Source organism: Odocoileus virginianus, chromosome 32, assembly GCF_023699985.2.
Source record: "Odocoileus virginianus isolate 20LAN1187 ecotype Illinois chromosome 32, Ovbor_1.2, whole genome shotgun sequence".
In the NCBI taxonomy this organism is placed as follows: Eukaryota; Metazoa; Chordata; class Mammalia; order Artiodactyla; family Cervidae; genus Odocoileus; species Odocoileus virginianus.
The window spans coordinates 27,859,251-27,887,031 of record NC_069705.1 but is presented as its reverse complement, the minus strand read 5'-3'; the positions used below and the strand labels follow the sequence as shown (position 1 = coordinate 27,887,031).

The following is a 27,781-nucleotide window of genomic DNA, read 5'->3' as shown; positions in this document are numbered from 1 at the left end:
TAGAACATATAAAGTATGTTCCAATAAGCTGAAAGCTAAGCAACAGATGTTAACAGAGCAATCTATTTCAATGAGGATCATGAGAAAATAATTATGAAGCTTTGCAGGAAGCCAGGAGGCAAATAAAAGATCCAGGGTACCAGCATCAGTGTGTTCAGATATCCAGAAGGAGAGATGCTGATTTGCTTCAAGAACTACCGAGTCTTATTCTGTTTCAACTCCTGAGAATAATTTCCAGTGTTTGTTAAGGCATATGGAAGGAATCTGGAGGCTCAAGGTAGAAAGTGTGTCTTAATCACACTGGAAATTTCATAGCTTTGGGGAGTTTAGTAATGCTTCTTTTTTAAGCATGCATCTTTCTAGTTCAGTGATCTCTGGAGCTGAGGGAGAAGCAGTCGAGTTCTCAGTCACAGAGCAGGGCATTGACCTTGCTTCTGTGACTGTAAAGGCCCTGGGTTCACAAGGAGTGGGGAGAGAGAAAAGTATATAAATCCATAGACTCCAGCAGGTATTGCAGCCTCATATTTTTAATCATTTTAGTTACTTTAAACTTTTCTTGTATGCTACATCCGCAAAGGGCTAAGCTAATACCCAAGAAGTAAGGATTTTCAGTGTTTCTAGCATTTATATATTAGCAGATTACTTGAATACTCCAGGTAGTTCCACTCTTCCATGCTGAAGGCCAGTTTCTTTACAATTTGAGTTATTTGAGTAAGTTATCTTTCATTGTTTTAGCTCCCAAATTAATGATCCAAGAAGCTTTGTATTAAAAAAAAATAAATAAAAGATCTTGGGGGGAAAATCTTGGGCTTCTTGACTTACATATAGGCATCTCTGACTATTTTTGAGGATGCTTGGGTGTTTTAAAAGATTTTAAAAAAAGATACTGTACATTTAGATCTTAAACTGTGCTAGGACCACTTTGGTGTGTTTTTCTTGACTACTTGGGGGTATTTTTTCATGCACAGACAGTGAAAGAGGAATGAGCAGCGAGTTAATGGTCTTCTTGGCTTCTAGAAGGAGCTAGTTATCCTTCAACAGCAAATGTTTGCTGGTGTGCTGCCATATTTGCAGAATTGACCCAAGTTTCCTAATATAGCATCCAGTGGTCAGATCCATACTTTGAGATATCAGGGAGGGGTACCTAACCTAACTCCTCTACTTCTCACCATCATTTGCACTATTGCCAGAGGCTCTTCCTAAAACCTAGCCCAATCATGCCACTCCTTCTGAAGCTTTTCAGGGCTCTGGTTGTCCCAGGTCAACTTCTAACAATTCAGTGCAACCATAAGGCCATCCTCTGATCTGATGCCATCCTCATTTTCCAGTCTCCTCTTCCACCACAGCCCTCACTTCAGCCGTGTCTGCCTGTTCTTTCAGAAAGTCCACCATGGATGGTTATGCTGTTTCCCCAATCTGTGTATAGAATTTCCTTTTGGAAATCTCTTGGTTTCCTCAAATCTCACCCATTCTTCAAGGCTTCTGTCTCCCCACTTAATTACTCTTTCTGTGCTTTTAAAGGTGTTTTTAATCTATTCAAATCCTGTAACATACAATTTATTTTCCCCCAGTCAGGAGATGGCCACCCACTCCAGTGCTCTGGCCTGGGAAATCCCATGGACAGAGAAGCCTGCCGGGGCTATGGTCCACGGAGTCATGAAAAGTCAGACTAGACTTAGTGACTAAAACAACAAAAACAACAACAAATAAACAGTGAAAAATAGTCTCTGAAACCATGCGTGTATTCCTCATAGGCTCCAACACAGAAACAGGCTCTAAAGCCAGCTTGGTCCTATGCCTATTGCATTGACTGTCATGATTCTTTTTGCATGTTCTCAAAACACACTCCTCTGGCAATACTGGCATGCTTACCTATTTCGTGTCTGTCTGTTTCATTGACTATCATACATATGAGATTAAGGCTAACTTCTTTATCACTCTTTATTCCACATTCCATCTAGTTCAGCACCTTGTGCATCTTATGTGCCTAGTAAGTTTTTAAAAAGGTGAATCACAAATAAGATTGTTGCCGGTTTATATTTTAATGGAGAGTTTTAAAGCAGTTATAGTAAATCTTTGACTAGTTCCTTAAAAAGATTTAGACATCTATTTTTGAGCATTTCTCCTGTTAATATTTACAATGAACTTCAGTTTTCTATGGGTCAGCAGCTATAAACCATCACAGCCAGCTCACATCCAATATTTACAAAAGCATGGAAATTATCCTGCAAAAAAAGCACCATGCTGCAGAGATTCTGGTTTGGAATTACTACCACTGGTGCTGAATATTCGAGCTAATCATTTGTATTCAAAGGAGAAGCTGCATTTGATAAAGCTTCTAAAACTGGGTTTCTGACACCTACCATGTAGAATTCTATTCCAGAGGATCAAACAAAATGTGGCATCCTAATATAGTTTCTCACAGAGTTTCTCTGAGGAAGTTACTTAGTCCCTTCAAGACTCAATGACCTATAAACTTGTGAATTACAACTTTGAAGTTAGAGCTAAGAGGTAAATTAACAGACATTCTGACCTTGTGCCTGGGTATAGCATTGATCATTAAATATTAGCTATTGTTAATGTTTATTATTTTTTCTATTGTTCATAGAGTTCTTGTAACTATTGCTATTAATTTCAGGATCATTATTTCTGTTATTTTAATTTCATTTTTGCAAACAAATTATCATTTTAATCTTTTGATTCATTTCCTATCTCTAGTTTTCCCTCTGACCTCTCTCAGTCTCTCTCTCTTTTGGTTAGATGGTGCAGTGTTGCAAGGTTTATCTTTTGACAAGGACCAGTGACTTCACATTATCTATTTATACATTCCAAATCAAGCCCAGCACAATATGTTCCCATCCTAATCTTCAAGATGTTCTATTCTATTTCCCTTCTCATATTCTGTTCTTTAGCCAAACTGAACTTTCTGCTGCTCCTTTTTATACACATTTTATGTTTCAACTTTCATATGAGTTTAATCGGCACATTTTAACTGGGCACCTCCCATGTGTCAGGCATAGTTCTGAGTCTCAGGGGTGCCCAGATCATCAAAACCCATCCCTGTCTCCCAGGAATGCGTGACTGGTGTGGTGAGGCAAATACGATTTTGAACCACCTTTTATGATATCTTTACTTAACTGGCATTACTCCTAATCACTCTTGAAATCACACTCATTCTTGGAGGTCCACCAAAAAGTTGCCTGCTGTGTATATGACACAAATTGCCCTCTTTAAGTGAATATAATTCCTTGTCTGTACCATTTCATCTTGTCTTACTTTCTGTTATCTGTGTTTATGTTTTCTTGAGGGCAAGGACCATGCTTTATTCACTTCTGTGTTCTTCGTTGTGCCTTAAAATTATTAGGTTTTCAGCTAATACTGGTTGAATATCAAATGAACTTATCAGTAGAATTTTATTTTAAATAGAAAAATACCCAAAGTCTTCATGGATCATTCTTTAACCATCTATCTGCAAAGATACTTCACCCAAAGAAGCGTTGCTGTTGTTCACTAAGTCGTGTCTGACTCTTTGTGACCCCATGGACTACCACACACTAGGCTCCTCTGTCTCCCACTATCTCCTGGAGTTTGCTCAAACTCTTGTCCACTGAGTTGGTGATACTATCTGACCATCTCATCCTCTGCTTCCTGCTTCTCCTTTTGCCTTCTGTCTTTCCCAGCATCAGGGTTTTTTCCAGTCAGTCAGCTCTTCACATCAGGTGGCCAAAGTATTAGAGCTTCAGCTTTAGCATCAGTCCTTCCAATGAATATTCAGGGTTGCTTTTCTTTGGGACTGAGTGGTTTGATCTTGCAGTCCAAGGGACTCTCAAGAGTCTTCTCCACACCATAATTCAAAAGCATCAGTTCTTTGGTGCTCAGCCTTCTTTAATGGTGCAATTCTCACATTTGGACACGACTGCTGGAAAAACCATGTGTGTGTGTGTGTGTGTGTGTGTGCACGCACATGCTCAGTCTGACTCTTTGTGGCCCCATGGACTAGCCCACCAAGCTCCTCTGCCCATGGAATTTTCCAGGCAAGAATACTGGAGTGGGTTGCCATTTCCTACTTAAGAGGATCTTCTCAACCCAGGGATCGAACCCTCATCTCCTGCATTAGCAGGCAGATTCTTTACCACTGAGCCACTGGGCTACCAGGGAAACCCATACACATACATACCCGCACACATTTTACTTGACTAGATGTAGGTTAAGCAAATAAGGAGACTGATTGTCCCCCCCCTTTTTTTTTGACGTTCTTTTCTTATCTGTTTGTCCTACAAGTGTATACGTATTCACATATTAAAAAAGTTTGGAAACAGTTGTAAGATAAATAGAAAGACACAAATATAAAGATAAATATAGTATGGGATCCTGGAGATGGACCAGGGCTTTCAGAAATAGAAGTTGTAGAAATGTGTCTGGGAGGAAGGTCTGTTTTTAGCACATTAGGGCACACGTCTTTAAATATGAGACACACTTCTGAAAAGAACATGGGGTCCTGTGAGTGAAGTATTGGGTTGCCTTGTTTTATATTTACTTGAGGCTCTTCCAGAGAAACAACAAAAGTGGGAAGGGAAAGCAAAACCACATGGTTCTGTGAGACATTAAGTGTGCGTCTCACAGATCTGGATCCCCGAACAGATGTATCCACAAAAGCAGCAGCGTCTGGAAGCCTGCACACACGTCAGACATTCCTCCCTTCATACTCCCGGGCATCATCTCCATGGTGACTAAATGAGTTATTCTCTTCAGTCAACCCTGATGTGATAGAAATAGCTTCATCAGAGCAAATTCTCTTCCCCTCGGAAAAGTTGACAGATTTATTGAGGAACTTCCTCAGTTTGCATCAGTGATCCTGTAGCTTCAATAGTTAAAATTACACAGTCACAGCTAACAGAACAGGTGTGTCAGAGTCAACATGTTGTGTTAATTACAACACATGTTGTAATTGTTAACATGTTATGTTAACATGTGTTAATTATTACACTGACAGTGTAATAATGTTCACATACAAGAGGAAGTTAGGAGGATTTTAATAAATCAGTAACTGACTCTTTATTATGCTCTTATATGGGGCATTTAAATGAACCAAATCTTGTTTATTTCAATACTTTTTAGTTTTTTAAAGTTAATGAAAAATTAATGATCTTGTTACCAGATTACCAAATTAAGCCTTTTATGGGATCATACCTACATTAAGAAAGAAAAGCCTAAAGAGATTCATTTCAATAAGCTCCTTTAACTAAATGTGTTCATTAGGACACAGGCTTATTTATCATGGTTATTAAACCATTATGCAACAATAAAACTTGATTTCCAAAATAATGTCCCATAATTAGGCTTATTTTATTTTGATAAAACCAGTTTGCTATACCTTTTAAGATAAAGCAAGGGGAATAGCTTGTTCAGGAAAAATAAATAAACAGAAATAAAACACTTCAATCCTCAATCACTGTTTTGAATTAACCGGTTAATATTCATTCCTGGGCTTCCCAGGTGGTGCTAGTGGTAAAGAACCTGCCTGCCAATGCAGGAGAAGTAAGATATGCAGGTTTGATCCCTGGGTTGGGAAGATCCCCTGGAGCAGATCATGGCAACACCCTCCAGGATTCCTGCCTGGAGAATCCCATGGACAGAGGAGCCTGGTGGGCTACATACAGTCAATAGGGTCACAAAGAGTCAGACACAACTGAATTGACTTAACACTCACGCATTCATTCTTAAATCTGCTCCAGACAGGTTTTATGCTTTCTTTGATGACTAACTCTCATGGAAATATGATTTGCTTTAAATATTAAACACATCCTAGTGGTATAATCCTTGACTAAGTGTTCCAATATTAAAAAACACTTGAAATATAGATGGTCAATGCTTTCAAATTAGTTTGAGTTTTAGTAAACCTAAGGAGAATAGCTTTTCTGGACATTATTTAAATGTTCAAAAAAAGATTTTTATTTCAAAAACAAAGTGTTTTGAGTTTTGGGTCTGTGGGTTTATCCAGTCAGTCCAAGAATAGGACTCAGATAAGGTTCTGTCTTCCTTTATGGGGACCAGAAGATCTATCATAGTGGCAGTGGCTGCATCTGTAGGAAAGCCCACTGCATAGTATACGGAAAGAACGTGGCTGCAAATGGATGCTTTCAAGCTCTGGTTCTACCATCTGTCACCTAGGCAAATGTTTTCACCTGCTGTGGCTGAGAAGAGCCCTTGGCTTGACAAATCAAACTGTATTTGTGAATGGGGATCACTTGAAAATATCTTGCTAAGGTCCTGTCTTTGCCATTCTTTCTAATTCTGGTCATTGTGATGAACCTCGTGTTCTAGGTAAATATTGGTGGTGCTTCTTTTACTGTAAGCATTCTTCTCTCTTCCATGGCAATCTATAAGACTCTTTCTGGTAAAGCAGCAAAACCTGAGGGCTTTATTTCCAAATCTGGTTAACCAAACATCTCCTGCCTCAACTCATCATCACAGAATAATTCACACTCGCACTGGTTATTTTCATTCCAGATTCCAAAGTTAATCACAGTGATTCTCAACTCAAGAAGAAAATTAATGAAGATGCAGGGCTATTTGCTGGTCTCCTGTGAGACTACACAGATTTCTCTATTAAATAGCACTGTTAGTGTTGGGTTCCATGGTTTGGAAATGGGTAGATGGATGCAATGGAGAAGGCTATGGCACCCCACTCCAGTACTCTTGCCTGGAAAATCCCACGGATGGAGGAGCCTGGTAGGCTACAGTCCATGGGGTCGCTAAGAGTCCTCGGACACGACTGTGCGACTTCACTTTCACTTTTCACTTTCATGCATTGGAGAAGGAAATAGCAACCACTCCAGTGTTCTTGCCTGGAGAATCTCAAGGATGGGGGAGCCTGGTGGGCTGCCGTCTATGGGGTCTCACAGAGTCGGACACGACAGAAGTGACTTAGCAGCAGCAGATGGATGCAAATCCCTGGCTGCTTGGGGAGGCGGCAGAGGTAACGGCCATGCTCCCAACCTCATCTCCTTCATTCAGACCACACTGGCCACACATTAGGAGCCAAATACATGTTCTGTGAGGGAGTAGGTGGGGGAATGAATGAAGTCAGCCCTCCGGTCTCTCCTTCCTCAGCTGTAGAATAAAAACGATTACATCTGTTTACCTCCAATTATGTGAAAATTAGATAATATGTGTAAAGTGTCGAGCACAGGGCACTGCGTATGATGAGAATTCTGTGACTGGTAATTGCTGATCTTCCTACATGGAAGTCATGTCTCTGATTCATAGAATTCACTTATTTTTTACTCTCCTGTTTTCTCATGTGGTAAACTGTAAGTTCTATCAATATTAAATAAGTATACTCACAATAAAGCTGCTTTTAAGTCTGTATCCCTGAAAAATGAAAAGACTCTAAGATGTTTCATTGACTTCCTACCCAGTTCTCTCTGGGCCGGCTGAGCAAATCTCTATTCTTTCAGAGGACTCCCCTCTAAGGGACTGGAGGCAGGATGTTCTTCTGCCATTTCCTCTGTACTTCTAGTTTCTGAATAAGTGAAGAGCAGAACTAGATGCTTCGTGCCGTCTCTGTCTGTCTGGTCCTTATGTTAAACTGATTCGAGGAGAACACCCCTCACATCAGGCCAGCTGATGGCCGTAGTTCTGCAAGCACGTGGGTTACGAATACTCAGGGTCCGTTAATCCTACAAAATCATCCAATCTAAAGTTTGTCCAGATCCCTAGTTTCCAGTCCGTGAAATACAAGGAATAATACAGATCTTTGGTTTCCTGGAAAAACACCCTATTACTCTTTCTCTTTTTCTACTTTAGTCTAATGATTCATATTCCAGGTGGTTCTGCCCAATTTTAGAATTATCATGATTTGCTTTATAAGGGAAAAAACCCATCGTGTTTCATGTACAGTATAACTTATGTAATTTTTTTTAGGGAATGAGAAAAATCTAACATTCAATGCAGAATTTCTGGCTCCTTTAACATTAAGAGAAAATTTTAGTTTTTATCATTGGGTTGTATTGTAATATATTTATTTATTATGTAACCCCTTATGTCACAAATTAATTTACATTTTTCAAAAACATTTCATGAATGGAAAAATACTCTCAAAACAATGATGTAAAATGGAAGATGCAGACCAACACGGTGTAATTCCAATTTTGGTTTTTAAAAAGGTCACTATGAAATTTTTTTAAGGACAGGGGAAAAATATCTCCAAATGTTCATTCCATCATTCCTCGGATGGGTTGAATTTTTATAAAAGTCATCTCTCAGTTTTGAGAAGCACGCCTTCTTCCACTCAGGGGGACACTTCAGGACAGCCAAGAAACTTTAACAAGTCATATTTTGGCTCTTACGAACCTTCACAAATAAAGGCAACATATGTCTGTGATGAATTGTAAAAGAATACTAATGACTCAGCATTTCTGACAAGTAGTGCTTGAGCTAGTCCCTTTTAAGTTCCTTCAAGAAAGGACAAAGATTCCTCTTGTGAACTGCTGCAACCCAGGCTGCAATGGGCAGTTTAAGCTAGAATCCACAAATAATCGCTCAGCTCAGGGCCCTGCCCTTAGAAGTCACAGGCTGGAGGAGGTCCAGGCTTTAAATGCTGTCCCACTTTTGAAGCTGGGCTCCCAGGCACCTGCCTGCCTGCTGGAACAGGTGAGCAAGTATCAACCATCTTGAAACCTGGAAGGGGCTTTATCCTGACTTAGCTGCAGTGTTCTACCCAGATTCCATCCTTATGGCTAAAAGGTCAGTTTTTAATTGATGTTATCTGCTTAGTGGATATCTTTCCTATCAAAATCACTAAACAGGTTATTCTCTTCTATTAAGTAACAAATGACTCATGCCACTCATTATTTTGTATCTTTTTCTTATGTGCAAGTATCCATATTCTTTAAAAGGCTGTTTTAAAAACCAAGTCCCATTGGTTAATTTAAATCCTTCCCTGAGGCAGGGTGGGAAGAAGAAAGGAAGAAATTAGGACCTCACTATAATGATGGATCAAGTCTAAATTAAAAGTAGAAGCAGCAGTAAAATAAAATAAAATAACTTCTAACTTCATCTCTGATACATAGAACTTACTTGGATACACAGTTTCATCCGGACAGATTCAAATACAGACTCTCCAATACTGCCCTCCTAATATGGGAGGAGCTGGAACTCAGAATAGAACATTTCTCCAAATGGAAAACAGCTCGGATGGTTAATGCAAATGAGGAATTTCAGTTGGCTTTGGACATAGCATAATGCAAAATTACCGTCTCACAAATCACTTTCTCCTGAATCTGTGTATCAAAATATTTATAAAATGTCTTGCATAATCATACCTAACTAAGCCTCTTGGTATTTACCTTTTCAGTAGGATTCTCTTTGTCTTTACACAGAATGCAGTGACTAAGCAGTGACTTTTAGAAAGGGGAATGTCTCTCTCATTCTGCTCCCGTCTCTCTCTTCCCAGATATACTTTCAAATCAGTGTGCAAAGGACTAAAAGTATTGCACAGATTCTTATTTGTAGATCGTGGATAATAAATTCCACAGCCTGATATCTGTGCTCTGATATCTGATCTGCTTTCTTGAAAAAATATGCACATTTAAAACCTGATTTACAGGGGGAATACATGTAAATCCATGGCTAATTCATTTCAATGTATAACAAAAACTACTGTAACGATGTAAAGTAATTAGCCTTCAACTAATTAAAAAAAATAAATAAATAAAGTAATAATGAAAAAAAAAGAAAAAAAACCTGATTTACAATTGAGGAAGTAAAAATTTTCCTTTTAGAAGTAATATATGAGTAGAAAACGAAAAGTTCAATGGAGATGGGTGATCTTATAAGTTGTCTGCATAGGAATAAGTATCTCCAGGGCATTCTGCAGCCCTCTAAATTCAGAACAATCAAGGGGACCCATGAAGTTTTAGGAAAACTCATTCCCTTGTAAGATAATCTCAATGTTGTGTATGGATTGGAAGGGCATCAAAGTGTGACAGAAAGACTGTGAAGAAAGAATGATCTATTACATGGATGGTCCTAGTATTTAGGAAGAAGTAAGTTGTGGGCTTAAGGTTCACGCAGACCAAAGCTCCTGAATAATGGTGATGTCCTCCGGGCTCTGACCTCACTCAGGAATCACCTGGACCAGGTGGGCCTGTCCTGCCAGTGAGACATTGGACCATCACCCTCTGTGCTCCCCGTGGAGCAGGTCAGTTGCACAGATGTGGGAGGGGGTGAGTGCTGAGTCTGGGACTGAAGGGTCACCAGCTGGTGACCCACACTTGAAAGATACTTCTTACTCGGACATGACCCATTGCCCAGAAGTGGTGATCCTAGGGTGAACTGGGTCCCCAAAACAATATGGTGAAGTCCTAATCCTGGTACCTACGCAAGTGACCTCACCTGGAAATAGGCTCTTTGCAGATGTCATCAAGTTAGGATGTGGTCAAACAGGATTAAGGACATCAATGGCTGGTGTCCTTATAAGGACAGAGATTCAGAGAGAGACAGACACACAAGAAAAAGGAACACCGCCATTGAAAGTAAAAGCGGAGACTGGAGCGATGCTGCCATTGGCCAAGGGATGCCAAGCATTTCTGGCCACCACCTGGAGCAAGCAAAAGGTCAAGAGATGTTCTTCTCTAGAGCCTTTAGGGGCAGGGTGACCCTGCTGACCCCTTGACATCCAGTGGTGGCACCTTGCTGTCCTGTCCACCCCCGGCGCCCAGTGGAAAGCCAGCGAAAATTCATTGGTAGGTGGCTTGGAGGGCCTTAGAAGTCCTGCTCTCAGGGGCGTACATGGCGGTCAGGGCATTCCCGTGCCCTGTAAAGTGTCAGTGAGCAAGAGGCATCCTCTCTCTATAACAAGTAGGACCATGTGGGCGTAGCTGTAACTGAGAAGCAGCAAGTCGGGAGATATTTAGGACAAGGATGAGGTCCGACTGGAGAAGGAAACGGCAGTATTCTGCCTGGAAAATCCTATGGGCAGAGGAGCCTGGCAGGCTACAGTCCACGGGGTGGCAAAGTTGGACACAACTGAGCGACTAAGCACAAACAAAAAGCACGTGGGGCCCAATTAGTTTCCTCTTTAGGACAAGGATGGGGCCTGATTATAGTTTCCTCGCAGCATTCCTAAGATTCCTTGTCCCCACCCCCCTCACCCCTACCCAGCACAATATCCTACTGAGAAATAAGGCAGTCAAGAATTCCAGAACCATCACTCTGGCCTCCCCCCCACCCCCAAACTTCCTCTGATTTCCCCACTGGCCTCCTTTACATCAATCAACTTAAACCAAGGGCACCTCTGAAGACTCTCAGCAGAAGTGCTGCTGGGACATGAGAGGAATGAATATCAGGAGAGGTCGGAGCAGCCTCAAAGGGTGCCCATCTTTTTCCTCCCCCCCACTTCCCTGGGAAATCTTGTTAAAATACACGCCAGACCTTCCTCCCAGCCTTATCAGTCCCACACCCGGGCAGCCGCAGTTCCCCATGAGCACAGCGTACCTTCTGAAGAAATGCACCCAGATCAGAATGGTATATGAGTCTGTCCTATTCTGGCTCTAGAAAAGAAACGTTACAATAAATAGGTGGGTGGGATCAGCTCCATGATCGTGAAAGCAACCAAAATAGCAAGGAAATCAAACTCAGGAAAGCTTAACTTTATCGTTGCATTGTGTATACCCTTCTTCCTTGACCAAATTTGATACCTTGTTCTCGAGAAACAATATGAAAGGAAATATTTGGGCCAACCCACCTGTCGTTATTTTTAGTTTGTGACACACAGCAGCTAGTTGCCAGAATAACACAATAGGGTCGATCGGGGCTGTTTAACCCACGGTGGTCTCAGGTTGGGGGTGAAGCAGGCAGTGTGACTTCGGCAGCCCTGAGTTGTTTTGCTGATCCATTTCCACGTTCCTTGCCCCATTTATTTAAAACAAACTTTCTCTAACAAAGCCTCATTACCATCAATGAGTATTTTAATAGAATGGAAGTATGTGGGATAACAAAGACTATAGTGTCAATATATCTTGTATCCACCATTCCCATCTCCTCTTCGCTCTTCCAGCCTTTTCCAAATCTGCATGGAGCAGGATAGGAGAGGTGGGAGGTTTAAAGGGTAGGAGGGAGGCAACCCCACTTCCTGCAGGATCCAGGCAGTTCTCTGGAGTGTCCCCCACCCCCACCCTCACTTGCCACGTGCGTTGCTGTCTGCCTTCAACCCACAGCCAACTCATCCTGCGAGGAGACCCCATTGTGTCCCCTCCTCAAAGGGTCTCTCCTCAATTGATTCACCAACTCTCAACCCTTTCCTTACAGTTCAAAATTTAAGTTGCCTAGATGCTTTTTACAAATTGAAAGTCACCTTTCTGGGTTTGCTCGCTGAATCTTAAAGGGGTACAGTAGTGTATCTGACCATTTAAGGCTCTGTGAGATGCTAACAAGTTGAACACACTCTCCTCTTAGTAAATTCTATCTTAAGCAAGTTCGTCTGTGTTTTTGAAACATAGGATTGACCCTGTGGGCAAGAATTTCAGACCATCCAGGAAGTGAGGGTCATAGGAGGTGATAAGCCCCTTGGAGGCCAGTGGGAACTTCTCTGGGGTCTTCCTATCTTGTCAGGAGGCATTGCCTAGTCAACCTGTTTCTAGGGGAGGCCCTGATTTTCAGGTGAGAAGCAATACTTGTTTCTGCAGATAAATCAGTCTCTCACAGTGATAAATACTCCTTTTTGACATTCTAGGAGGTTTGTTTCAAATGAATCATAGTAAGCTATTTTTTCCCTTCTGGGCAGAATACTATTTGCAGACATCTGCAAATTTGGGAAGAAAGCTTGTTTCCTAAATGGAACCATTCTGACAGCAAGGAAAAAGGCAAACTGCACACACAGACACACACACACACACTCTCTCTCTCTCTCACACACACACACATACTCACACGCAACCCTCCCCCCAAATCTCACCAAGTCTTCATTTTGTTTAAGCTACCTGTTTATAAATAACATCTGATGAAACCTCATTAAAAATGCATCTGCTGTTGTGTTAAACTTTAGTTAAATTGCCATTCCTGGACTGTATATTTGAAATATTTGTGTGTGTGTGTGTGTGTGTGTGTGTGTAGTTTTGTCCTCTTCATCACTGATGGGTCAAAATAAATGATTTACCTGCAGAAAGCTAAAATCCTGTGTTTTGCGTGTGCCTTGGTGAAGTTAACAGTTGCAATGAACAAATTTTTTAGAAAGTGTTCACAGAATTTGATTTTTCATACTATCCTAATGTTGCTGAATTTCCAGCAACACAGTTATAGTATCTATTGCATTCAATGTGTTCTGTGTTCAAGCTCTTTCCCAAAGCGTTTCTATTAATCCTTTCAATAATGCACAAGGCGGAGCCATGGACAGGTGCCAAGTTACCCAGGTCTAGGTGGGGGATGGGGAGCTGGGTCTCCCACACAAACAGGGCTCGGATGTTCTCTGCTATGGCTGTGTTAAAAGTGGCCCATTCTAACGGTCCCAAAGCATTTGCTCATCACGGCTTCTTGAGAGCTTGGAATACCGAGTCAATCAAGAACCATCTCAACAGTTGGTCAGCCTGAGAAATCACCAGCTTTCATGCAGGTGCAGTAGTGCAAGTCTGGGGTTTGTACTGAACGAAAAGGAGAAGTATGCTTTGCATCTAAGGCCATTACAGCCTATAGGTCTTGTCATTTAGAAGTGAAGGCCAGCAGAATACACTGCCCCAAGTTACGATGCTTCGATATGTTCATTATTTTGAGCTGTGGGCTCTTGAAAAACAGCAAAAGCAGGGAGAGGCTTTTTTCTGAGTTCCCTTATCTGCCTAAAGACAGAACCTCCAAAAGAAACTCAATGGTCGCGGATCCCCTCCAGGAGTTTCATCAACGAGGGAAGAGGGACTTGTCTTTGGAGACTAGGATTGGCATCATACCACACACATCATCATCACAGACTATCGTGACTCCTGCCCACTCTTCTAAGGGCCCCCTCATCTTCCTAAAAGTCATTTACCTTTTCCTAAGAGACCCGCATCTTCCTCCCCTTTCCCTGCAAAGATGGCAGTTAAGCCTGAATTCTAAGCCACCCTGGGGAGTTTCTCATTTTTCCCTGTGTACCTCCATATATACAAGGCATGCAGGTTAGTAAACTTGCTTGTTTTTCTCTTGTTAATCTGTCTTCTGTTCATATTGCAGGAGCCTTAGCTAAGAACTCAGGATGGAGGGGAGGATAGAGGGATATTCCTCCCCTACAAAAGCCTTCCCTTGCCTGCAAGTGTCCTGGGATCATTAAGGTCAACGTAGAAGTCTGTTCATGAAGGAACTGGGTATTCTGGAGGTCGCTGGGCAGACCTGGGACCCAGGAGGAATAGGGACGTATGGTGAGCTTTAAGGAGAGGTTGAAGCCAATGACGTTCAGTCATCACAGCGCTCGGCTCTGGGTACTTTAACACAAATTCGGAGGATGAGGCTTCAGACAAAACGCCTTTTGCAAAGGAGCCAAGGCTGCCTAGTCACAGCTCAGGGTTTGTACTGTGGGTGACCCCCAGCCCCCACGAATCTCCAGGTGTTCCCGGGTGTCTTCTTCAGCCTAGGGCCCCTCTGACACAACCCACTTAACCCAAGGGTCCTCTAGGACTGGGCTCAACACCCGTTCACTCAGAGATGGTCTTCCCACACAGTGGTGCACTCTTAGCAGTGACTTGGAATCAGGAATTGAGCCCACAGTGAGGTTAACTGGAGGGTTCCCCAACAAGAAGGCCTGATCCATTTTACCTGAGAGTACAAGCTTACCTGGCAGTCCCGTAATTTCTCCCTTGGCCCCCATCACTAACATATTTACTTCAAGTTACAAGTTGAGTAAAGCACCGTAAGGATGTCTGAGTCCTGGGTTGCTCTTTGCAACACCTACTAATCTGAGCTTCTCCCCTCATGTACTAAAGGACAGGAACCAGGCTAAGAGTGGTCAGTGTTCATTGCTATTGAGATTGCCCACAATTTCTCCCTTTTTAGCAATTATTTAAGGGCTTTCAAAGCGCTGCTTCTTTCACTGTGTTTCAGGGTGAGATATAAGGAGAGGTTGAATTTCCAGTGATTGTTAGCACTTTGCATTTACAAGTAGAACTTCCACAGCATTCAGGTCTCAGGATTGGGGCTTGAAGAGGCAGGGCAGGAAGAGCGGTAGCTGTCCAGCCCGACTGTGGCTGACACCTGCCCAGCCCGGGAAGAGGGAGGAGGAGGGGGAGGACCGAGGGGCTGTCCTGCACCTGGGTCTCCCCTTCCCACGAGCAGAACCAAGACTGAGTCTGCTCCTTTACCACCTGTGCTTCCCCTGGAACGGCCCTACAGTTTAGGGGGGCCCGTGCTGACAGTAAGGTGCAATTCAAAAGAAATGAGGCTTTCTTAAGGGAGAATGGAAGGGAACTCTATCATTAAAACAAACGTAATGTTAAAACATCGTGTGCTCAAAGATTAGATGGTCTGTAAGACCCTTGACAGTGTGAAGGTTCTGATTCTTGGGTGGGAAGGTAAGGAGCTTCTGGCTGTCTCCCCAGCCTCAGGCAAAGAAAGTAGGGCATCTTTGTGAGGATTTACATTTTACATCGTGGAAGGAATTAAAGGCCTCTCCCACAGATAAAGCCAAATCTCCCCCCAATCAGGTTCTGTCTGCTGCCTACCTCTTATTGACCTCGGAGGTAACATGGAAAAAAAATGAATAATACAGTGAAGTTTCCTTTCAATAAACCAACCTTTCCACTCTCCACTCAGTGGACAGAAACACTCTTTGTTGACTCCAGATACGCGACCAGAAGAGCTACTTTGCTCGCCACTTAATCTATCTCAGTGAAACTGCTTCAGGGAATACAACACCCTAGGGGACAGAAAAAAAAAAAAAAACCAAAAAACCTTGGAGGGAGAAAGGCTGTGGCATTAAGCGGGAGAGGGAGCAGCATGCTTCTGAGCGGCCCACGCGGTCTTCGCCAGCCTCTGCCTGCACGTCTGAGCCAGCCAGGGCAGCTTGTTTGTGAGCGGCTTTCAGCACACACAGACTCCACGGATCCGGGAAGAACACGTGACCCATGTTTGAAGCAATTTTTGTATAAATGATTGTGCTGTTAACCTCCGGGGGTCATTCTCATATTTTCTGAGAAATTGGCTGCTTTGGCTTCTTTCTCAGAATGCTGTGTGTCTCATTCAGGGGGGCAGGACAAATGACAGCTTAGGCATTCCAACAAGAGCCGAATTAATGTGACTAACCCCCGTCAGGAGAGGGGACGTGATGGGACTCAGAAGGCCATCCCAGACGAGGCTTCTCCTTCTCCCCGGACAGAAAAGCAAAACATGCTGTGTGGTTTTGCAACTGGTCAAGTTGGGAAATATTTCTAAGCTTTCTGCTTTGCCAAAGCTTCAGGAAAAAAAAAAAAAAAGTATTTTCTTTCTTTTTCCTGCCAAAACATGTTCCCCCTTAAATATTTTTTCCCATATCTGGCTACATGTCCAGGATTTCTTCTTTTCTAAGAATAAATAATTTTTCTGGAGTATAAAAATGCCACTTGCTTTATCAGATTAAACATCTCTTTATATAGAAAAAGCATCTGAAACATTTCATCAGTGGTTCAAAGGGAGGATCCTTACTTAATATGATTTTGTTAAATTAATTTTGATTAAATATTTGGTCTCTGAATTCGTCTTGTGATTCTCACTGGAATGTTCAGGCTTCTTTTGTAACACTTTCAATACTACTTTTTCTCTCACTGCCCTCATATGATTCCCTTTTACTAGAGAGCATTAAACATGAATTAATTTCTGTATTTGATGAAAATAAATACCTTGGAAATGATACCAATGCAAGGGAACCCTCTAGGTTCCATTCTCTATTTGCATACTTAGCTGAAGTTAAAAGGGTTCAGCTGTCAGGGTTTTAAGAACTCTAGCATTAAAAAAGTGTGAACGTGCAAATTAGCTGTCAGGTTTAATACGAAGTAGACACTGTAGCCCAGAGCTGCCTTGCTTCCCTTCCTGGTGTCCTATAGATCTTGCCGTTAGGTAAAGCACAGACACACAGGAACACTGAAAGATAGCAGTTCACATGGGTTGGTTGGGTGTTTTCATTTTTGGCCAGCTGAAAATGGCAATAACATTCACAAAACCAAAAAGCTGAATAGAGTCAGAGTCGACAATATAGGCCAAAAGAAAAACAAGCTTGAGAAAGCAATAATAGCCGTATACCTGAAATGTGATAAATATTCATGTGGAAATAAAGAGCATTAACTCTCATAAAACCACAAATGACCTGGTGAAATACACTACAGATTTAAAGCTTAATATTGGGCAACAAATACAGTCATTTATTATTGACATTTAGTGAATCAATCTACGTAAATCTAGTGTAAGTCCAAAGCATTCTAAGTTTATATATAATGCTATTACTAGTTAGCTAGTTAATGTTTAAAATCTCTTTATGTTGTTAGTGTGTGAGGGTGTGCGGAGTGTTCAGTATGGGGGAAGTGGTTTATGTTCCTTTATAAATGGTCCTCTTTAAATTTCCTGGTTTGCAAATCTTTATCACTCTTCGTAGAGAAGTCTAAAAATGCAAGCTTATTCTATTTGGAGAGCATATAAAGATGAGAATATGCAAACATTTCAGAGACAGCACATGACAGTATGATTCTGAAATGTCACAAAGCTGCCTCAGAATAAACTAAGATTCTCTCAGAGGTTAATAACATACTGAAAAACTGGAGGTTGCCGCAAATTCTTTTGCTCATCTTCAAACCCACTGTCATCCTGCCACCAATGGTACCAAACAAAATTCCCATCCCTCTCCCATCTTATCACATGGCCCTTTGCCCCTCATGTGTGGGGAAGTAGATATTTACATTTTGAAAATACCAGGCATCTCAAAACACTTACGTTTTGTTGAACTGAGTCTCCCATGGTAAAGGTTAAAAGCTAACTCAGCAAGCCTGCTTCCCAGGAGGGGCAGATCAGCATGGTGATGCACCCGAGCCAGAAAGAATACCCTTCATCTGCTGCAGCTGGTTTAGTATCGGTGCTATAAAAAATAGATGATGGAAAACGGAGCCTTGGACGGAAATACAAGTCTGCCGTGGGTGTCTTCTACGGCACTGGAGCAGAGCAAAATGCTGGTCTCGCCTGTACACTGAACCTGGACTTGGCCTGCGTTGGCCAGCAGCCACACGTGCACAGGGTACTCATCAGGGCACCAGCGATGCGGGCTCAGCAATGCTGCCTCATTTACATAAGTGCCGGAGAGCAAGCACGCGTGAGGAGTCCGCGGGCACAGAGGCTTCAGCCTACGGAGTGTCACCAGGGTGGACAGGCCAAGTTATCTGTGCTGCTTGCGTTTTCCTCTTTGCTTGTGCGAAAAGGTGGTTTCAAACCCAGCAGTGATCTGTGGGCATTAAGGAAAAGCTGGCAGGCGGTGAAATGAAGGCTTGAAGGTCAACTTGTCTGCACCGCAGCATGGAGTGATGCTGAGAGGCCAGAAATGCCGAAGAAGCACCTCAGACCAGTTGCCACTGCGTGTACTGGTCCCTTGGCTAAAAGAATTAGAACCCAAAAATTGGTAGAGAAAATCTAACTCAGAACTGCCAAGTTAGGGCCTGTAGTCCATGCCTTGCCTGAATACGGACAAGGTCTATAAGACATGAAAGAGAAATGTTGGCTGAAGACTTTATATAAAGAGAGGACGAGAGGAATCATGACGGAAGAAGACAGCGGAGGGGAACAGAGAGAAGTGCATGAATAGTACCTTTCATTTCTGCAGCCCAATCACTGCTTCAGAGCCAGGGTCATGCCCCAGACCTGCCCTCCTCCTTACTTTCATTACGACTCTTGCTTTTGTGGCCCCGATTGGACACTGTGCTAGACTCTACACAAAGCAAACTAAAAATACATGTTTTGTTTTTGTTATCTGCTTTATCTCTGGTCCTTCAGGTTGGACTAACCCAGCCACAAATCACACAGTGGCCAGCGGACGAGAGCGAACTTGAACGCCTGACTCTCAAGGTGGTTATTAAGATGCTCCCCGCCTCCCGCCCCACCTGCCCTCTGCCTGACCCTGATCCGTACTGGCTCCTCTTGTCTCCTACATCTCAGAATCCTTCCGGTTTGATGCAGCCTCTAGTCCCTCCGTGGTTGGCAGCCCTTCCCAGTGCTCCCACTTGCCTTTCTCAGAAATAGGTATCTCAGCTCCCTCGCATTCTTCCTGATTGAACTCGCCCCACTGACTTCTTAATTCTGCTCATTCTTGGTGAAGAAAATAGTTTCTACTTCTTGAGGATGCGTCCCTGGCTCCAGGAGTTTAGGTGTGGGATTCAGACAACCCTTCAGAATCCTGTCTTTCAAGCCTGCCAGCTGGCACTTTAGGACGACTCAGTACCTAAAGCAAGCAGTGAATAAAAATACAAAAAACACACCTTGTGTGAAGGTGGCATCTGTACGCATCAGAAGCGTACTGTGGGCACAGACTGCCTGGCTCCGTGTCTTGTTCTCACCATTGATTGGCCACTTTTCATGTTGCAAAATGGGAATAATCAGAGGACCCGCTTCATAGGCTGCTCTTTCACTCATTCATCCATTTGTTCATTCCTTCAGCAAAAATGTATTGAGTACCTACTACTCCCTCCCCCAGTCAAAAGGAATTCAGATAAGAGTCCATGCCCTCGTGGAGTTTATATCCCAGGGCACTTTACTTCCAGGATTGAATAAAAGAATCCACCAGAATGGTTCACCATCTTGTCTTTGACATAGGAAATACACAAGAGTTGTTAGCTATCATTATAACAGTAAACTTATAGCCAAAGTTTAAAATTAGAAGTAAAGATGTATCCACTATGGCAAAAAGGACAGAAAATATAGGGAAGTCAGGAAAGAGAAATAGTTGCTAAAATCATGCATGAATTTGGTTTAAGTGGACTCTGTTTCCTAACCCGTGAGCTGTGCTATTGGATGGGCGTTACACAGCTGGAACGGTGCATTTATAAAGTCCTGCAGGGTTGCAGACTGAGTCGGACATGACTGAAGCGACTTAGTGTGCGTGCACATCTGTGTGCTCACAGTCTGACCCCACTGCCAGCCACACAGCCTGCGGCATGTGTCAACACCTCCCCCACCCCCACCCCCACCAACTCTAAAGGACCCCGGGGAGCATGGCGACAAATGGCCCTGAGTCCTTGGGACACAGTTGGTACCAGCTCCAGTTTCCTGAGGAGGCATCTCTTTTACCCCCATCTACGAAGCAGCCCAGATCTGAATGTCAGATCTCAAGATCAGACAGCGGGTAAGACTGAGCTTTGGTGCTGATACTCTTTAGGGTATACACTTTCCTTTTTAAGTGTATCTTAACTGCATTTTTATGATCATGCTCACATTACTTTTTTTGTAGCATCCTCGTGAGCAGGCTTGTTTTATAATCTGCTGCGTAGAGGGAACTTTCGATAAGTCGTTTGACCTCTCTAAATTTCAGCACAGTGGGAAAGCCTAGAGTGATGAACTCGCTGTCTTGTGAACCCACTGGATCCTGGATATTGATGCTGACTTTGCATAGGCCGCTCACTTTGCTCCTTTCCTGCTACCTAGGAAGCTGAAGATCAGGACTGGTAACTAGACTATGAGGCTTGTAATTATTTCTTCCCCATCATCCTCTGGTCCTCAGGATAAAGTGAGGACATGGAACTAAAGAGTGTGATGTGCAATGATTTATTGCCTCCTTGCAGGATGTACCCCCCCAGTAGCTGAGAGCTCTTGTTTCTTGACTTCATTATCTACTCAATTACCCTGCCTTCCCCTCTCCCATCCCCGCAAGTTCAGAGAGGCTTCAGATATCAAATGGGTGATGGGACAATGCAGACTTAAGATTCTTCTCTTCCCTCTCCTAATTCTTCTTCCTCTTCCTCTCTTCCTCCTGTTCCTCCTCGCCTTCTCCTTTTTGCTTTATTTTTCTGTCTCCCACTTTCTCTTCCTATGAGTTCACATGGCTGGATGCTATTGTAACTGTACAGTTACTCTATGATCATGTCAGTGCCAGTGATTTCAAAACAAATACCCTATCCTATAGGTTCCTGCATTCCTGTGGGATTTGGGAACATAGTAGTTCCATAAAGCCCTTTCCAAGGCTCCCCAGAATACTTGATGAATATGGAATCCAGTTTCTTATATCAGTCGATCAGTTCATTAACCTACCTAGAGTATAGGCTGTGATATTTAGTAGAATATGAGCTTAATAGTTGGTGAGAATTTAAATTTAAATATTATTTTCATAGATAAAGAACAAAGTAGCAAAAGACAAATAGCGTTTCTCTTTTTGGTTCTCTTTAGATGGTACATTTTTATTTTTAAACATATACTACCCCCACCACCTACCACCCACACACACTTTGAAGATACCAACTGAAGCGCATATGATGAAAGTCTGTTTCATCAATCTCTTGGGTTTCTGTCCCCTGGCCACGACTCCGCCATTTTGGCCTTCCTGAAAAGTGGGGCGGCCCCAGCTATCCCAAATAAGTCTTCCTGGTCATATTTTTAGTTGTCTCCACTCATCGGCAAGACCTCAGCCCTATCTTTCTACATTATAAGCTATGGAAAAGATAGCAGAGGGAGAAGTCACAGAAGGCAGAACAAAATGACAGACACTTGGGGGAGAAACAGCAAGTGACTTTTCATCAGGGTCGCCTTTAGGTAAGATTTATAGGCGAGAATGTTTTCTCTACACTTAAGTGACTTGACAGGTTATAGAAAGATGATTCCCCTGGTGACATAATTCAAACACATTTTGTTGTTTCTGAAAAGTCTGCCACTGACATCCCCATGAGGCAGGTTTTGGGGGTTTGTTTTTGAGAAATGTGATGGATTTCTGTGGATCCACACAGTCTCTTTTACCTCATCCGAGTTACTTAAGTGAGAATGGAGGCTGTGTTTGAAGGCCAGGACCAACCATGACAAGCTGTGACAAGCTGAGTTCATCCCAGACGGATGCACAGTTAGGAATGCCTGGTAAAATGTCCCTGTGTGGGGAGATTTTCTTTCCTCATCAACCAGACTGTCTCCTAAACTAGTTGCAGCCTGTAGGCTTTAAGCGGTAAGTAAGGGATGCACTTTTTCCCTAATGCAGTAAATTGAACTTATTGCATATGTCTGGCTGTGAGCGCAAACAGGCTTTTGATGATCTGTGTGATAGGAGAGGCCTGGAGGCTGGTAGTTAATGGGCTCTGTGTTCAGGATGGCCTGACCTCTCTCGATAAGAGCCCCACAGCATCGAAAGCATTCTGTCCTCTCTTGCAGACAGCCAGAGGTAGCAGGTTGTGCCATCACTGGTCCCTTCCTGAGCCCCAGATGGTGAATCAGACTCAGAGGCAATCAGGGCAATGGCATCCCCTTATCCTCTCCCAGAATGCACTGCTCCCCGTCTGGAGGAGGAAAATGTGGTCTCTGCCACCTCCTGGACCTGGGATTCTTACATGTCTCCCCAGGTTTGGTCTAAGATGCTGTAAGAGCTGGTTACAAAGCTGTCTTCCATTCAAGGCACATTTTGTGAATTCTGCGGTGGTCTGCTCTGAGGTAGAGAGGGCTGTTCTCGGTGGTACTGTGTAACTGGGAAATTAGCATTAACCCTACAACATCCGATGGGCTTCTCCAGTGACTCAGCGGGTAAAGAATCTGCCTGCAATGCAGGAGATGCAGGAGACGTGGGTCGGGAAGATCCTCGCATCGGGAAGATCCCCTGGAGTAGGAAATGGCAACCCACTCCAGTATTCCTGCCTGGAGAATCCTATGGACAGAGAAACCTGGTGGGCTACAGTCCACGGGGTCACAAAGAGTCAGACATGACTGAGTGACTAAGCATGCACACACTACAACATCCAGGCCTGTGGCCTTGGCCTCATCCATGATGACTGGGCTCTAATGAAGCGAACTGTGGCCCAGGGCCTCAGGTGTGAAGAAGAGTGACTGAGAATGACAGGCTAGGCCTTCTGGACCTCATACGAATCCTCCACGAGTCCCACCCGAGGAGGCTTAGTCATTCAGCGGAGCTCTTTTTAATCATGCCGCCTTTGATTCATGCAGTTGGTTCTTGAACATAATTTCAGGATGTGTCCATCCATCTTACCCTCTGCTACAGACATCCGCTTTTGGGGTTTGAGATGAAGGGAAATGGGGAGCAGAGTGCTGAGACCCTCTGAGGGGTGTGTCATCTCCTTACACATTAAAGCAGGAACACCCTCCACAGCCTTCCCTGGGGGGCTTCCCAGGCGGCTCAGATGGTAAAGGGTCTTCCTGCAATGCAGAAGACCCGGGTTCAAGCTCTGGGTTGGGACCATTCCCCAGAGAAGCAGACAGCTACCCACTCCAGTATTCTTGGCCTCGGAAATCCCATGGACACTACAGTCCATGGGGTTGCATCGAGTTGGACACAACTGAGCAACGAGCACTTTCTTCACTTTCTTTCACCCTCCACGGCCAGTCCAGGGTCTCAAGGGAGGGCCTGGGGCAATTTTAAGGAGCTAATAAATGTATGGGAGGGATTTATCATGGGCCTTGTGTCTGTAGTTTTGATATTAGTGACATTTGAAGCATAAAGTTGATGTGTTCACCACCTCAAAGTAATCTCTGATGCTATTAGAGTTCGTTACTGAGTTGATTTATCAGTGTTTTTTTTTTTTTTTTTTTTGGTAATCCAAGTAACATATTGAAAAATGATAGCCAAACCTGGCTTATTATTAGAGCCGGTTCACCTTTTACCTTTGGCAACTATAGGATTTCCTTGGACTGTTTCTGGAGCCTAATTTATTGATGAGCTCCAGTGCCCCACTGCAAGAAGCAGCAACTTTCCACCTGTAAAAATGAGGGGCTGCACCCTTTGGAACAGAACCTGAGGAAGAATGAGAAAGAATTCCAAGCTAAGATGGTGTTATTTTCTCAGAGGGGAGCAGACAAAGACCAAAAAGATGTTTGGAAACACAGCTCTGCTTGCTGTGGTTTGTTTTTTTTTTTTTTAAATGCATATTTAGGAAACTTTGAGTAAGGCTCTTTTAATAAAAACTGGTCCTTGATAAAGCCATGGAATTCCACAGCTACCAGCAGGGATCAGCCACCACTGCATTAGTCAGCCTCCTGGTGGTGCTGAGGATACTCAAGTGCCCAGCCTCCCTGGAAGCAGAAGTTGCTTCTGACCATCTGGGAAGGAGAGGAACACTGAAACAATGTAAGTCACTGTTGCAAAAAGCAGGGCTTTATGGGAGTGACCCTAGCGCCACAGTCAGGAGGCAAGATGGCATGGTGTTGCCAAGAGCAAAGAGCGCCCGGGAATTGACCCTGCTCTGAGCCACCCTGGGAACAGCAGACTGTCAGAGGAGATTTAATTACTTTGCGTTTCCTGCCTTGTTGACACCCCACCGAGAGTCAAGCCTTGAGGGAGACAGAGACAGAGCCCTCATGTTGTCTTAAGTAACAAGAAAGAAAAAAAAAAAAAACCTTTTTTTTTTCACCTGAAATCTTAGTGAGATTGGATATCAGAGCTAATTAGATACCAACTAATTAACACATGGACCTCTGATTCCTGGCCATTTGGGGCCAGAATTACAGAGACAAATGAGTGAAGCTGTATAACCTTAGAGTAAATGGACTTTTAGGCCAGCGAAATTTTAGGTAGGGAAGAAACTATATAGATGAGTTAGTTAATGTATGTGTTGACGGATGAGGAAATAATTTTGGAGATGTTACAGAGGCCAAAGCAGAATGGGCCAGAGTAGACTCGTTTGCCAGGAGTTTACAGATCTAACGGAGGACTTTCTGTTGCCCGTGTAGACAAAACAAATACGAAAATGGAGATCAGAGCCTTTGATGCAACCCAAAAAAGAAACTGCATGCCTACTGAGTGTATGCCCATTAAACTCCTTATAAACCAAAAATTAGTTCTTTGGGGAATTGTTGCTCACCTGCAGCCCTAACTGGGTGCTGTGGCTTAATTTTCTGTCTGGTGGGGCTGGTTGCTAAGTGTATCCACTGGGGAAATAGTAAACTGTTCAAATGTAACCATTTATATGGCTACTTGCAAACACCTCCTTTTATCTATCTACTAATATGGAGTGATTCCCTGCTGTCAGTGGGCCGATTTGGGTGCTGGAATGTGACACACACCAGGTTCAAATCCGGGCTCTGTAACTCACTAGCCCAGGGACTCTGAGAAAGTTAACACTTCAGAAGCTCTTCCCATGAGTAAATGAAAATGATAATACAAAGCATCATTTTAAGAGTCAACTATGTGTATCACATACGTGCAAGTTATAAAATCCAGCTTCATTTCATTATCAAACCAGAGGTCTAAATTTCCTCATCATCCCAGTGATACTGTCTCTTTCCCACTGGAAAATATCAAGAATATAGACAGCATCTGTATTCAGAACCCACACACTTGAAATCACATATTTGAAAAGAATTTAAGCAACAATTCATTGTGGTTAGACTTTTATACATTTACTGAGAGACTTTTAAAAGAATATATTCAGTTTCATCACCCTTTTAAAAGAATAAACTGAAAATACTTCCATCAAAATCATGCCAGAGGAAAGCAATGATATTCTGAGCTTAGTCCTTTACAGAAAGAATTCAGATGTAATGAGTAGAAAATTGCCTTAAAGAAAAAAATTAAAAGAAGTGACAACTTAATTAAACTCAGCTACTGGTCCCACTTTATATCTGTCTTTCCAAACTGCTAATGAATTCTGACCCATTTAGTTATGAAAAAATGTATATCCTGAAGAATCTGTATCCCTTTCGAGGTAATTAATGTATATCTATTAGACAAAATGTATGTCTGTTATTCATAATATTTGATCTTTAAATTGGCATTAATATGCGACATTTAGACTAGTAAGGGAAACCCCAGCCAAATTATATAAAGCAGCTACTGAGATGAAAGACATTCCACAAAGGGGGACCCAATCTCAGAACCAGTGAACACAGTCATGACTACTTTATGGGTTCTACAGTGCATTAGCCACAAACAATTTCCATCCTAGGAAATACACTCAGTGTAGCTACTGGTGCATAATAAACATTTGATCCTAATTAGACCTAATGAATGAATTTTAACTCTATATCCGCTGTGCTTTGTAGGACACCGACCCACGAATACCAAAATAAGGTTCTGGGGGAGTGGATATAGAACCATGGCCATTCAAACACCAGCACTATGGTTCATTTCCCTAAGTCATTTAATGATGATGAAGAACTGTCTGTAAGTCTTTTTTTAAAAATAGGTTTTGGTAAAAAACACATCAGGGAACTATAAGTTGTATAAAGATCCAATAAGATCTACTACTTTATAATAAGAAAATTTAAATTCCCTTTGTTTAACTTATTTTAATACACTGAGGAGTTCAAGGTAAAATATGCCTCCTAAAAATCTAATCTGGAAAATTTTAATTTGGGTACTAATTTGGAACTTGACAAGTTCAAATCTGTTTTTGAAGATTATTCATAAAAATACTCCTTTCAGATGAAGTAGAAAGGATAACAGTTTCATTTGGGGGAACTAAAAAATTAATATCTTGTGGATTTTTCCTTGTGTTAGAATAACTCTTATCCTCCTAGAAAGAAGAAATATTTAATTAGCATTGTCCAAAAGACATATATATGTAACTTACATACTTTCAAATGAAATTAAAAAGTTAAATTCAATGATTTTTTAAAAATTCTTTTAAGATCATAGTACTATTGGATTTGAGTTTCTGAAATTATTCATGTATCTTTTAATAATACAAAAATTCAGAAATATATCTTCATATGTAATCATAAAGTCTTTTAGGCTATGCTGGCATATTTCACTATGGATTCATGTAGCTATATAGTTTCACCAACTGTGTAAGGTTGGCCAGTGTCTATAATTGACAAGCCCTAAGTTTTAGTGGCTTAACACAGGAGATTAAATATCCAGTGCAGGTCAGTGGAGGGTGGGAGGGAGAGTGGGAAGGGGAGGTGTCTGTCCCACCCAGTCATTTAGGAACAGACCTGGTCTGTTATCATGCCCAGACTACACTCTTGATCTTCTGAGCAATCATACTCCTTTCCTTCTGGGGTTGACAGTCTTGCTTCCAATAGCAGTCCTGTCCAGTTCAGGGAGCGATCTGATCAGTGTCCCCGCACCTCTGTCTTAACACGGGGAAGAGTCACTGTGACCTGGAATGTGACTGTAGACTGCCATTCGCTTGTCATTGCTGTTGTTTTTCAGTTGCTAAGTCACGCCCGACTCTTTTGCGACCCCATGGACTTCAGCTTGCTAGGCTCCTCTGTCCATGGAATTTTCCAGGCAAGATTTTAACTGGCAGACATTAGCAGAGGAGATAAAACAACGAAAATTGTCAAAGAGCTTGAAAGTAGCACCAAGTCTTAAAAGCTGGATTTGACTACCAAGAGCGGCTAAAGCATTCATTAACTTGGATCACAGTGGCTAAAGGTCTCATGTGGACCTTCTTATCACTCATCAAACATCACTGCATAGAACATACCATCAATGGCTGACTGAGGTAAAAATCTTTCATTTGTTTATCTCACTGATCCTGATTTCATGCCCAGTTACATGTAGTAAAAGATCAAGTTTAACTTCAAATGTTAGAAAACAGATCTGCAGTAAATATCAGTGTGTATACTATCATATGTGAAACAGATCGCCAGTCTGGGTTTGATGCATGAGACAGGGTGCTCAGGGCTAGTGCACTGGGATGACCCAGAGGGATGGGATGGGGAGGGA

At 42.6% G+C, this 27,781-nt stretch overlaps 1 protein-coding gene across 45 annotated transcripts in view; it reads right to left on the bottom strand.

Moving 5' to 3' along the window:
- The window catches only part of SORBS2 (sorbin and SH3 domain containing 2), a 204,679-nt gene that overhangs the window by 130,254 nt on the left and 46,644 nt on the right, over positions 1–27,781 (bottom strand). For 31 of the 45 annotated variants that reach the window (XM_070460026.1, XM_070460030.1, XM_070460031.1 and 28 more), the window contains one exon: positions 11,500–11,555. The exons of 9 other annotated variants lie outside the window; for them this stretch is intronic. The gene's annotated coding sequence lies outside the window, so the exon portion shown is untranslated. Of the gene's footprint in view, positions 1–11,499; positions 11,556–17,919; positions 17,960–27,781 lie in introns of those variants that run through there. 5 more of the 45 variants (XM_070460044.1, XM_070460047.1, XM_070460060.1 and 2 more) reach the window with 5 other exon arrangements.